Source organism: Hemitrygon akajei, chromosome 7 (assembly GCF_048418815.1).
Source record: "Hemitrygon akajei chromosome 7, sHemAka1.3, whole genome shotgun sequence".
Lineage (NCBI taxonomy): Eukaryota > Metazoa > Chordata > Chondrichthyes > Myliobatiformes > Dasyatidae > Hemitrygon > Hemitrygon akajei.
Window position 1 is genome coordinate 68,202,063 of NC_133130.1, and position 13,974 is coordinate 68,216,036.

The following is a 13,974-nucleotide window of genomic DNA, read 5'->3' on the forward strand; positions in this document are numbered from 1 at the left end:
GTATAAATGGAAGGTGCAATGCCAGTTGATTGGGGATTTATCAAAGAGTGACAATGATTTGACATTTATAAATCAGAAATAACAAACTAGAAGTAAACCTAATGGAAAAGATTATGTCAGTGCCACACGTAGTCCAATATTTCATATTGTCAGATATAACTCTATTAAGGCAGATGTCAAGGTTAATATGTACTGAGCATTCCAACCACCAGGAGGAGACCCACACCATAGAGAGTAGTTTAATGTTGTTGCCTCTCAGTATTTAGTCATCTTCAATGATTAGTGAGTCTGGGATATTGAAGTTTTTACTGTAAATTGCCTGCTGATTTTGTTAATGCATCTCGCCAGGCTTGCTCTGAAGCAGTGTCAGATGGTACCCTGCGTACTGGAGAGGAGGTAAATTCTTTACTGAAGTGTGATAATTTGTTTACTTCTTTGTTGAGAGGGTTTGTGCAGCACTACTCAAGATATGTCAAAATCTGTTTTTGGAAGATTTAATTATTTCCAATTAAAATATCTGGACAAACAGAAAGGGACATCATCCATTCTTTTCTCTATTTTTATCACTGGAATGGTCTTAAGGACACTGCAAAAAGAGTATATATCTTAGGGGAATATAAGTTTCTGCTGCATTTTCTGATGTGATAGTTTCTCTTGTGAAGTTTAGAACAATGATCTTATCCCTGACTTTCGTAATCGTCTTTTGCTTTCAGCCAACTATATTTTTTTAAATCTTTACCCAAATACTGGACCCAACAAATGTAAGCTGGGAGACAGCTCTGAAGAGCACCCCATTCTATCTTCAAGTTTGACTTTAACTTTGTCATTTCAGTATCTTGGTGATCCCTGTGATTGAGTTATTGCCTCTCTTTATCACATGCTCCCATACATAATTAATATTTCATTTCACTTTGAGCAGGTTTAATTTAATGTTCACTTTCTCATGTTTTTTCAGAGAATTGTGGCCTAGCACCTAGAAATTCTCACTTATTTCTGATTCTTAAACTATCCATCACAAGGTTATTAGGTTTGTTCCGAGTCTTGCAATTTTTAGTGCTCAGGACATGCATCCAGAAGGTATTGGTAAGAGCTGGTAGGTGGGACTTGCTTACATCTGACTTGATGGTGGGCATAAAAGGTTGTTTCCTAACTTTCTATTTTCTCTCTTTTATTTTTCCTGATATTTCTGTATATCTTTTTGCCGTCCTGCTCTTTGCTGTCCATAAACTTGATGTACGTTGTTGATCTTGTTTTCTTTAATTGGCTGCTTCTTGCTCTTCGGTAGTATACAGAACATGTTTTCTGTATTTTATTGGTCTACTGTCGTTTCCATAATTCTGTTTCAATTCAATTACTTTAATATCACTTTATTCTGGTTTCTAATTTTGATATTTGTGACCTCTTTGATCTTTCTCTTCAGCCTTATAGCATGGCGATTGTTAATAATTAAATGTCCCACTCTGCCTTTCATTTTTGTATTTTATTATTATTTTACAGCTTGTGTTGTACATGTTCCTTGCATTGGTTCAATCTTTTGTCATCTATTTCTGATGTTTCCACTATCCTAAAACTTTGAAGACCTATAAATAGATCTCTTTATTCTTCTGCTTAAAGCACTTGACCCACAGTAGTTTTGTTGGAGCCTATCCAAAGTCACAGTTCCCTCTTTTTCCATTATAGCTGGAGTGTTCTATAAGATAGATCCTCTTCTTCTCACACAAATTTTGCACATATCTTCTTCATTAGCAAGCTAACTATCGTATGACTTGGATTGAAGTCCCAGGTTGCCACCTGTGATGCAGTGTATTGTTCATTTTTCATTTAGTTCACATCGTAATTCGAGATATTTTGGTTCCCTTTGCCATGGATACTAGATGTTCATTATCACTTTCCAAGATCCTCTTCAGTTGCTCTGAGAACTCTTTGGTTTTAGTTCTAGCTGGTTATGCATACCCCACACATGCAGTTGTGGTGAAACCAGACACTGCACATTTCCCCAAGCAACAAATCTCTATTGTTACTTTAGCATTTCCATTCTGCTTGTTCTTCTTTTTCCATTGACCCACGCCCAGCTTGGACTCCTCCTACTTTATTGCCATTCTGATCACTCTCCTCATAAGCTTAATGTCACAGCAAACTGTAAGGAGACATGAGCTTCCAAAGAACCTGCTCCATCTCCCATCTTGTTTCCTATACCCTGCTGACAAACACTACGACCTTCCCCTCCTTTGCAGGTGCTTTTGTCTGAGGAGTGCCTACGTGCCAGGGAAAGCCACAATAGACTACTTCCCCTTCCTCTCTGTTCCAGCAGCTCTAAGCTTAAAGGCTGCAATGTAGACTGACTCCAAATGCAGATGATTCCTGCGTTATGGCTGTTTGGGGAATAGGAATTCACTCTTGCAGAATTGACAAATCACTATTCAAAACATTTGCTCTCACAGAATTTGTGGGGGAAGAGATTAATAAATGCAAAATTCAAAAGGAACAGCAAATTTTGTCAAATGCTAATTTTTAGTTGCTTAACATTGGGGGGAGCAATAATATTTCAATATGTTTCAAAATGACTTCATCACATCAGTTGGTCTGGCAGTCACAGCCAATCAATGTGGGGAGCAGCAGTAGCCATGTCCAGCTGCTGAACATTAGTCCACTTCCTCTTCCTGTGCAATAACCCATTAACCCCCCCCCCCGAACTCTTTCTCCACCACCTCTCTCCTATGAACCCTGATCATTGAATCCTACCCCTTCCTTACCACACTTAGTAAACCCCTTCCTAGTCCATGAGCCTTGAACATCAGAGAAAATGCCTCACAGATAAGAGCGAGGCAGGACTGCACACAGAGACATTTGTTCACATCACTGCAGACTGGAGAGACCAGAGACATCTGTTCACATCTCTTCAGACTATCATTCCGGTGATAATAAACCTGATTTTCATTCTGATTCCTCTTTTCAAAATTCTTAAACATTCTCTCTTACTTTTTATTCTGGAGATTTTAGTAACCTTTCCTGTGCTCTCCTTCCCTTTTGTGTTATCCATACATTTTCCAATCTGTTGAACCCACTCCCCCAGCCCCTGCTATTTAGTTTAAAGCTCTATCTACAGCCCTGGCTATGCAACTCACTAGAGCTCTGGTCAGGGCATGGTTGAGGTGGATCCCGTCCCATTGGAACAGTTCCCTCCTTCCCTAATGCTGGTGCCAATATCCCACAAATTCAAACCCACATCTCCCACACCAGTCTTTGAGCCATGTCTTTAACTCTTTGAACTTAATGACCACGTGCCAGTTTATACATGACCCAGGTAGCAATCCAGAAGTATTATCTTTATGGTTCTGCTTTCTAATGTAGTCCCCAGATGTTGGAATTCCCTCAAAAGAGTTTCTTTCATTGTTCTATGTCATTGATACCCACATAGACCACAACAACTGGATCTTACCATTTCCATTCCTAATTCCACTACAGGACAGATGAGCTATTCTGATCCCAGACACCAGACAGATAACACAGTCTTCACAACTCTCAATCCTTGTTACAGAAAATTGTGTCTATATCCCTGGCTATACTATCACCAATTATAACAATATTTCACTTCTCCCCACCCCCTTTTGAATGGTTCCTGAGCTACACACCATGTCTTTTACATGTAGAACTAAAATTGTCTTCATACAGAGTGTAAGTTAAGTTTTGAATTTTAGTATGAATGTAATCTTCTGAATAAACTATGCCAGGGAATTGCCACCTATGGTATATTATTCCAAAGTTATATGAATTGCAAAACTTCAAGCCTGCTTTCACAATGTTCAACATTATTTTGCTCTTCCATGACATCTGGTTAGTACAAGGTTGAGCAGTTGAGGAAGGAGATAAGTCATGACGCTGATAAATGATGGAGAAGCCATGAGGGAAAGTGAAGAGGTGACAGAGAAGGTGACTAGGCAAGTAGTCGCAACAGGGCCTCGGGAGACAGGTAAGTGCGTAACAGTCGGAGAGGGAAAGGCAAGAGGCCAATAATAGAGAGTACCCCTGTGGCTATCCCCCTTAACAATAAGTAGTCCTGGCCCTGTGGCTCAGGAGGGTAGGGAAAGGAAAAGGAAGGCAGCAGTGATAGGGGACTCTATAGTTAGAGGGTCAGACAGGCAATTCTGTGGATGCAGGAAAGAAACACGGATGGTAGCTCGCCTCCCAGGTGCCAGGTCCGGGATGTTTCTGATCACGTCCACGATATCCTGAGGAGGGAACAGGTGAACATATTAGTATCAACAACATAGGTAGGAAAAGGAGGAGGTCCTGAAAACAGACTACAGGGAGTTAGGAATGAAGTTGAGAAGCAGGTCCTCAAAGGTAGTAATCTCGGGATTACTGCCTGTGCTACACGACAGTGAGTACAGGAATAGAATGAGGCGGAGGATAAATGTGTGGTTGTGGGATTGGAGCGGGGGAAGGGTTTCAGATTTCTGGATCATTGGGATCACTTTTGGGGCAGGTGTGACGAGTACAAAAAAGACGAGTTGCACTTGAATCTGAGGGGTTCAATATCCTGGTGAGGAGGTTTGCGAAAGCTATTGGGGAGAGTTTAAACTAGAATTGTTGGGGGGTGGGAACCAAACTGAAGAGACGGAGGAAGGGGCAGTTCACTCACAAATAGAGAAAGCTTGCAGACAGTACAAGAGGGAGGATAGGGAGGTGATAGAGAAGGAACACGCTCAGACCAATGATTTGAGATATGTCTATTTTAATGCAAGGAGTATCATGAACAAAGCAGATGAGCTTAGAGTGTGGATCAGTACTTGGAGCTATGGTGTTGTGGCCATTACAGAGATTTGGATGGCTCAGGGGCAGGAATGGTTACTTAAAATGCCAGGCTTTAGGTATTTCAGAAAGGACAGGGAGGGAGGCAAAAGAGGTGGTAGTGTGGTGCTGCTGATCAGAGATAGTGTCACGGCTGCAGAAAAGGAGGAAGTCATGGAGGGATTGTCTATGGAGTCTCTGTGGGTGGAAGTTAGAAACAGGAAGGGGTTAATAACTCTACTGAGTGTTTTTTATAGACCACCCAATAGTAACAGGGACATTGAGGAGCAGATAGGGAAATAAATCTGGAAAGGTGTAATAATTAAAGGGTTGTCGTGGTGGGAGATTTTAATTTCCCAGGTATCGATTTGCATCTCCCTAGAGCGAGGGGTTTAGATGGTGTGGAGTTTGTTAGGTGTGTTCAGGAAGGTTTCTTGACACAGTATGTAGATAAGCCTACAAGAGGAGAGGCTGTACTTGATCTGGTATTGGGAAATGAACTTGGTCAAGTGTCAGGTCTCTCAGTGGGAGAGCATTTTGGAGATAGTGATCACAATTCTATCTCCTTTACCATAGCATTGGAGAGGGATAGGAACAGACAAATCTGGAAAGCGTTTAATTGGAGTAAGGGGAAATATGAAGCTATCAGGCAGGAACTTGGAAGCATAAATTGGGAAGAGATGTTCTCAGGGAAATGTACAACAGAAATGTGACAAATATTCAGGGGATATTTGCATGGGTTCTGCATAGGTACGTTCCAATGAGACAGGGAAAGGATCGTGGTGTATAGGAACCGTGGTGTACAAAGGCTGTTGAAAATCTAGTCAAGAAGAAGAGAAAAGCTTACAAAAGGTTCAAAAAAACTAGGTAATGAAAGAGATCTAGAAGATTATAAAGCTAGCAGGAAGAAGTTAAGAATGAAATTAGGAGAGCCAGAAGGGGCCATGAGAAGGCCTTGGCAAGCAGGATTAAAGATAACCCCAAGGCATTCTACAAGCATGTGAAGAACAAGAGGATAAGACATGAGAGAATAGGACCAATCAAGTGTGACAGTGGAAAAGTGGGTATGGAACTGGAGGAGATAGCAGAGGTACTTAATGAATACTTTGCTTCAGTATTCACTACAGAAAAAGATCTTGGCAATTGTAGAGATGACTTACAGTGGACTGAAAAGCTTGAACATATAGACATTAAGAAAGAGGATGTGCTGGAGCTTTTGGAAAGCATCAAGTTGAATAAGTCACCGGGACTGGACGAGATGTACCCCAGGCGACTATGGGAGGTGAGGGAGGAGATTGCTGAGCCTCTGGAGATGATCTTTGCATCATTAATGGGGACAGGAGAGATTCCGGAGGATTGGAGGATTGCAGATGTGGTTCGCTTAATCAAGAAAGGGAGTAGTGATAGCCCAGGAAATTATAGACCAGCAAGTCTAACTTCAGTGGTTAGTAAGTTGATGGAGAAGATCCTGAGAGGCAGGATTTATGAATGTTTGGAGAGGTATAATATGATTAGGAATAGTCAGCATGGCTTTGTCAAAGGCAGGTTGTGCCTTATGAGCCTGATTGAATTTTTTGAGGATGTGACAAGACACATTGATGAAGGAAGAGCAGTAGATGTAGTGTATATGGATTTCAGCAAGGCATTTGATAAGGTAACCCATGCAAGGCTTATTGAGAAAGCAAGGAGGCATGGGATCCAAGGGGACCTTGCTTTGTGGATCCAGGACTGGCATGCCCACAGAAGGGGAAAGAGTGGTTGTAGACAGGTCATATTCTGCATGGAGGTCGGTGACCAGTGGTATGTCTCAGGGATCTGTTCTGGGAGTCTATAGGACACTCAAAGCTACTGCGCAGGTTGACTCTATGGTTAAGGAGGCTTAGCCTTATGCATTGGCCTTCATCAATCGTGGGACTGAGTTTAGGAGCCGAGAGGTAATATTGCATCTATATAGGACCCTGGTCAGACCCCACCTGGCGTACTGTGGTCAGTTCTGGTTACCTCACTACAGGAAGGATGTGGAAACTATAGAAAGGGTGCAGAGGAGATTTACAAGGATGTTGCCTGTTTTGGGGAACATGCCTTATGAGAATAGGTTGAGTGAACTTGGCCTTTTCTCCTTGGAGCAATGGAAGATGAGAGGCGACCTGATAGAGGTGCATAAGATGATGAGAGCCATTGATCATGTGGATAGTCAGAGGCCTTTCCCCAGGGCTGAAATAGCTAACATGAGAGGGCACAGGTTTAAGGTGCTGGGGAGTAGGTACAGAGGAGATGTCAGGGGTAAGTTTTTGATGCAGAGAGTGGTGAGTGTGTGGAATGGGCTGCAAGCAACGGTGGTGGAGGTGGATATGATAGAGTCTTTTAAAAGACTCATGGATAGGTACATGGAGCTTAGAAAAACAGGGGCTATGGTAATTTCTAAAGTACATGTTTGGCACGGCATTGTGGGCTGAAGGGCATATATCATGCTGTAGGTTTTCTATGTTTCTCAGCCAAGTGGCCTGGATCAATTTTCATTGTTCCTGTTCCCATTGTCCAAACTTGAGTGATGGACATATTCTTTACATCCCCTAATTTCCATTGAATCAGACAAGTGGGTCAGACTAAATCCTGGGTTTTCAGATTGCTTTGTCTAGGATTTTATCTTTTCAATGTTTCTTTTGAACAAAACTCTTTGTTCTAGGAAAATCCTACAAAGTGCAGCGAGCACCTTTGCTCAGCTGTGGAAATAGAAAATACAACTTGAAAAAAATCACTGGCATGCAATGGACTAAGATACCAAGTCTGATCTGCCTAAGTCCATTCAGGGGTCCTGTGGGGTTACAGCAAAGGTCTGGGCAAACCATCACCTGCATTACTACTGAACAAGTGTCCTTACTGTTGTTGAGGATGTTTGGAAAAAGCTTTAGATGTTGTGCCGGCTGTTATAATTTCCATTCACAATTTTTGTGTAAATGCCTGTTAAGTAATCTTGATTACTTAAGCCAAATTATCTTGAGTACTTGAGCCAAATTATCCAAAAATCTTATGCCTGCCCTACTACACCACGTATTAAACTGTATAATCTTCCTCGTTCTGGCCTCACTAGCACGTGGCTCAGGTAGCAATCCTGAGATCACAACCCTTGAGGTCCCGCCCTTTAGTTAGCACACAACTCCCCGAACTCCCAATGCAGAACCTTGTCACTTGTCCGACCTATGTCATTGGTACCTGCATGGACGACGACTTCTGGTTGTTCACCCTCCCACTTAAGAAAGTGGAGGATTCGATCTGAGATATCCTGGACACTGGCATTTAGGAGGCAACATTCTATTGAGGAATCTTTCTCACCCACTGAACATTCTGTTCATTCCCCTAACTAACAAATCCCCTATCACCACAGTATGCCTTTTCTCCTCCTTCCTTTCTGAATCAGAGGCAGACTCACTGCCAGAGATCCGAACACAGTGACTTTCTTCTGTTAGGCCATCCCCACAACAGTTTCCAAAGTGCTATACCTATTATTGAGGGGAATGGTCACAGGGGTACACTGCACTGTCTCCTTAACCCCTTTCACCTTCCTGACTGTCACCCGGTTTCCTGTGTCCTGCACCTTGGGTGTAACTACATCTCTAGTTGTCTCAGCCTCCCAAATGATCCGGAGTTCATCCAGTTCCAGCTCCAACTCCTTAATGCCATTTGTTAGAAGCTGCAGCTGGATGCACCGCACAGTTGTAGTCATCAGAGACACTGGAGATCTCCCTGTCTTCCCACATCCTGCAAGAGGAGCATTTCACTATCCTGCCTGGTGTCTCTCCTGTTCGAGCTCAGCACATATAAAGAAGAGAAGATAAAGACTTGAGCTTTTCTTCCCTTTCCTTTCTCTGAGTGAAGTCTTTCTTCATGGAAGCCTTGAAGAGCTAAAACCTTAAGATCACCATTTACTTGCTCCTGCCTTTCTTTAATCTGCTCTTACTAATCAATCCCAAGTGCCATTTGGTTGCTAGTCAACGCTTTGCTTGCTGCTGCCTTTTATCCTGGGGCAGTGGACCTGACTGAAGTCCCCTCCTCTACAAACTTCTGATGTCCAGATTGGCTGCTGGTCACCATCAGCAACAGGCCTAGAAGTCTGCTTAGAGCCATTTTATAGATTCCGTGGGCATGTGCTTAATCATCACTGAAGATGCATAGGTGCTCAAGCTATTTGGATCCAATACTGTGACAAAAGTAAATCGGCTCAGTAAGGTATCTAACCCTACAGCTGCTTTCATTAATGAGGTGCAATATTTAACAGCTCATAAAGCTGCCTTCATCTCAAACCTGTTGCTTTGCATGCAGTGTGAATATGTGTCCATGGTGACATGAATGCGGAAGCTTTTAACAAATATATAGATACAGGTACAGTGGCTGGCTCCGTAATGGATAAGACTGGACACTGATGCTGTCGGTTCTGTCTATTTCTGGGGCTGATGGAGAGCTGAAGAAAGCAAATGTGGTAATTCAGTCCTATATGCAGCTAAAGCAAACAGACAATTATCCTTTAAGTAGATTTAAAAAGAAACTGTTGGTAAGAAGCAGGAGTGGTGTAGTGAATAAAATAGTTTATGGAAATATTAGATTTAGTTTTGCAACTTTTCATTCCAATTTGAGGAAATGACATTGTTAAGTGTTCACATTTTATTTCATCAATAAAAAAAATTAAAAATTTGAACAAATGTTGATGCAATGCTTTTTACAACTTAAATGCAAGTGTGTATTTTGTTCGTTCTGTTGGGTTAATGTATCTGGGTGGTTTGGCTTGCCAAAGAACTCAACATTGCTCAGAGTGGGACTTAAAGACTGATCTAAGATATTATCTAGACCATTGAAGACTTGAAAAAAGGCAGAAGAAAAGAAGCATTTAATGAAATTATTAGTTAAAACTAATTTGCCTATTATTGTGCCGCTTATGAATTGGTTCTTTATCAGTGCTGTCAGAGAAACTGGCTAATCTATCCAGGGCAAGGAGAAGATTCACCCTAATCTGGAAAGAATAGGCTTCAGTTTCCTTTCAGCTGCAGGCAAGTAGAAAATTGGTTGAAAGCAAAGTTTTCTTGCTGTAATTAAATCCACTTCAGCTGCCTGTGACACCCAAAGAGAATGGAAATAGTGATTACCTCCAACATAATTTACCTCAATCCAATACTTTCATGATTGGCCTCAGCTGCTTCCAGAACAAGCAATCCTGTTTTGAGTTATAATTAATAAATCTGTTTCATAAATGACTTCAAATGTATGAAATATTCAGCCCAGACATTAGCCACAAGACCATAAGACATAGGAGCAGAATTAGGCCATTCAGCCCATTGAGTCTGCTCTGCCATTCCATCATGGCTGATCTCAGATCCCACTCAACCCCATACACCTACATTCTTGCCAAATCCTTTGATGCCCTGACTAATCAGGAAACGATCAAATTCCAGCTTAAATTTACCCACAGACTTGGCCTCCACTGCAGTCTGTGGCAGAGCATTCTACAGATTCACTACTCTTTGACAAAAAAAATCCCTACTTGCCTCTATTCAAAAAGGCCACCCCTCAATTTTCAGGCTGCTCCCTCTAGTTCTGGATACCCCCACCATAGAAATCATCCTCTCCACATCCACCCTATCTAGTCCTTTCAACATTCGATGAGATCCCCACACATTCACCTCCCTTTTACTCTTTATATAACTGAAAATTTTTTTGGTATCCTGCTTTATGTTATTGGCTAGTTTGCCCTGATATTTCATCTTTTCCCTTCTTATAGCTTTTTAGTTGCCTTTTGTTGGATTTTAAAAGCTTCCCAATCATCCAATTTCCCACTCACTTTTGCTACCTTATATGCTTTTTCCTTGGCTATTATGTAGTCCTTAACTTCCCTTGTCAGCCACAGTTGCCTAGCCCTGCCATTTGAGAATTTCATCTTCTGTGGGAGATATCTATCCTGCGCATTTTGAACTTTGTGAGACATTGTTTCTCAAAGTCTATGTGGCTGACACATTTTGCTGTTCACACCAGGTCATAAATCCAAAATTGTGCGCTCTGGGTGGAATTCATAATTTCCTCCTGCACTAAATCACAGCAAGTTTGCCAATTTGCCCTGAGCTCTACATGGGATCTGGCTGCAAGGGTTGTTAAAACTAGAAAAGAGGAATAGCCCAAAGAAGGCAACACATGTTAATCCAAAATAGTATTTTAAAGTTTGGGCTGCTTTAAGAGATAAAAATGGATTGACTTCTGGTGTTGAGGACTTATCAAGCAATTACAGGAAGGCATTTCAGCCAATGTCTGAAAATATGTTCTTGCATGTTCCTTTCTGCTCCAGTTATTTGCAGTGCTGACCAGTTTGAGCTAAAGCTTCCTGTACGTTTTGATAGTGTGTCATTAACCAATATAACTTTCAAGAGCGTCAGTGACTTGAAGGTCTTGGTGCGTAGTTTCCATTCTTTCTTAATGATCTTTTTACATCTGATCAGTTTTTTTTTCAAATTATTTTACACTATGTATTTAATTTGAAACTGTCTGTCTCAATACATTACACCACCCAAATGTAAAAAAGGGGAAGCGTGCAGGCCTGATAAAGTTACTTTCTTCACAGAAACTTTGCAGCACATTGAATCATGCTGTCTGAACATCTGCACGTTTTGTTCGGAATCTATTAGTTTATGTTGGGTAAGTTCTCCGCTGATGGCTCCGTTGTTTTGATGTTTGTTGTAAAAGTGGATATGTTTTTGATCTTGGCTCTCACTTTTTAATATTGTGTCTTGCAGCTATTTTTGACAATTCAATTGTGGCTGGTTTTAGCACAGTTGCTTTAATCCTACCTTTGTGTGACATTATGTTGTAGTGCACAAATTCCTCAACCTACCTCTTAATTATTTCCCCTCTGATATTGGGTTGCGGCTGTTTGGAAAAGCAAGATGACTCAAGAGCTCCGTTTTAAGTTGTCAGGCCAAAGTTTATAGACATTAGTGGTGGAGACGATAGTGGTTAGCAGAATGCAGAAAGAGCTGAAAACAGATTGATGCTCTCTTTCCTCAGGAAAAGGAGACCAAATAATGAGAAGAAAAGATTGGGTACATAGTGATGAGAAAAAGCCAATTTAAATTTGTTTCCAAGGATATGGAAAGGTGGTAAGGAGGATTGCTTTATAGAATTTATTAGTTTTTTGTGTGGATTTTGGGCCTAAAATAGATGCTAAATATTGCCTTGGAGACTGTAAATGAAATTATTACAGCGGGAAATTTCAGTGCTTTCTTTCCACGGGGAACAGATGAGACAGGTAAGACTGCAACTTTTGGCAACACCGGATGAAAGTATTTTAAAAGATTTAATTACAGGACATTAAGACATCTCCAAAAGCACAATTGCCTCATGAAGATTGCACTCACTACTTGAGTATTTACGCTCATGGTTTTGTCACAGCTTTAATTAATATGAATTCTACATGCCACGTCCTCTTGGGATGTGAAGAAAACTATACATAGAAAAGGAAGGAAGCGTAGTGAGTGGGCGAGTCACAGACGACAGCAGAGGTTGGAGGCTGTGAGTGGTGGTGAGTGCTGGGAATGGTGGTGAACACTGTGAATGGTGGTCAGTGCTGGGAATGGTGGTGAACACTGTGAGTGGTGGTCAGTGCTGGGAATGGTGGTGAGGACTGTGAGTGGTGGTCAGTGCTGGGAATGGTGGTGAGGACTGTGAGTGGTGGTGAGTGCTGGGAATGGTGGTGAGGACTGTGAGTGGTGGTCAGTGCTGGGAATGGTGGTGAACACTGTGAGTGGTGGTCAGTGCTGGGAATGGTGGTGAACACTGTGAGTGGTGGTCAGTGCTGGGAATGGTGGTGAGGACTGTGAGTGGTGGTCAGTGCTGGGAATGGTGGTGAACACTGTGAGTGGTGGTCAGTGCTGGGAATGGTGGTGAACACTGTGAGTGGTGGTCAGTGCTGGGAATGGTGGTGAACACTGTGAGTGGTGGTCAGTGCTGGGAATGGTGGTGAGGACTGTGAGTGGTGGTCAGTGCTGGGAATGGTGGTGAACACTGTGAGTGGTGGTCAGTGCTGGGAATGGTGGTGAACACTGTGAGTGGTGGTCAGTGCTGGGAATGGTGGTGAGGACTGTGAGTGGTGGTGAGTGCTGGGAATGGTGGTGAACACTGTGAATGGTGGTCAGTGCTGGGAATGGTGGTGAGGACTGTGAATGGTGGTCAGTGCTGGGAATGGTGGTGAACACTGTGAGTGGTGGTCAGTGCTGGGAATGGTGGTGAGGACTGTGAGTGGTGAGTGCTGGGAATGGTGGTGAGGACTGTGAGTGGTGGTCAGTGCTGGGAATGGTGGTGAACACTGTGAGTGGTGGTCAGTGCTGGGAATGGTGGTGAACACTGTGAGTGGTGGTCAGTGCTGGGAATGGTGGTGAACACTGAGTGGTGATCAGTGCTGGGAATGGTGGTGAGGACTCTGAGTGGTGGTGAGTGCTGGGAATGGTGGTGAGGACTCTGAGTGGTGGTCAGTGATGGGAATGGTGGTGAGGACTGTGAGTGGTGGTCAGTGCTGGGAATGGTGGTGAACACTGTGAGTGGTGGTCAGTGCTGGGAATGGTGGTGAGGACTGTGAGTGGTGGTGAGTGCTGGGAATGGTGGTGAGGACTCTGAGTGGTGGTCAGTGATGGGAATGGTGGTGAGGACTGTGAGTGGTGGTCAGTGCTGGGAATGGTGGTGAGGACTGACTGATGGTCAGTGCTGGGAATGGCGGTGAACACTGTGAGTGGTGGTCAGTGCTGGGAATTGTGGTGAGGACTGTGAGTGGTGGTCAGTGCTGGGAATGGTGGTGAACACTGTGAGTGGTGGTCAGTGCTGGGAATGGTGGTGAGGACTGTGAGTGGTGGTCAGTGCTGGGACTGGTGGTGAGGACTGTGAGTGGTGGTCAGTGCTGGGAATGGTGGTGAGGACTGTGAGTGGTGATCAGTGCTGGGACTGGTGGTGAGGACTGTGAGTGGTGGTCAGTGCTGGGAATGGTGGTGAGGACTGTGAGTGGTGGTCAGTGCTGGGAATGGTGGTGAGGACTGTGAGTGGTGGTGAGTGCTGGGAATGGTGGTGAGGACTGTGAGTGGTGGTCAGTGCTGGGAATGGTGGTGAGGACTGTGAGTGGTGGTGAGTGCTGGGAATGGTGGTGAGGACTGTGAGTGG

General features: G+C 43.1%; 1 protein-coding gene across 6 annotated transcripts in view; it reads left to right on the top strand.

Moving 5' to 3' along the window:
- Positions 1–13,974, top strand: part of ipcef1 (interaction protein for cytohesin exchange factors 1) — a 100,689-nt gene that overhangs the window by 16,773 nt on the left and 69,942 nt on the right. The window contains exon 2 of one of the 6 annotated variants that reach the window (XM_073051112.1): positions 11,393–11,466. The exons of 3 other annotated variants lie outside the window; for them this stretch is intronic. The gene's annotated coding sequence lies outside the window, so the exon portion shown is untranslated. Of the gene's footprint in view, positions 1–11,392; positions 11,467–12,301; positions 12,350–13,974 lie in introns of those variants that run through there. 2 more of the 6 variants (XM_073051111.1, XM_073051110.1) reach the window with 2 other exon arrangements.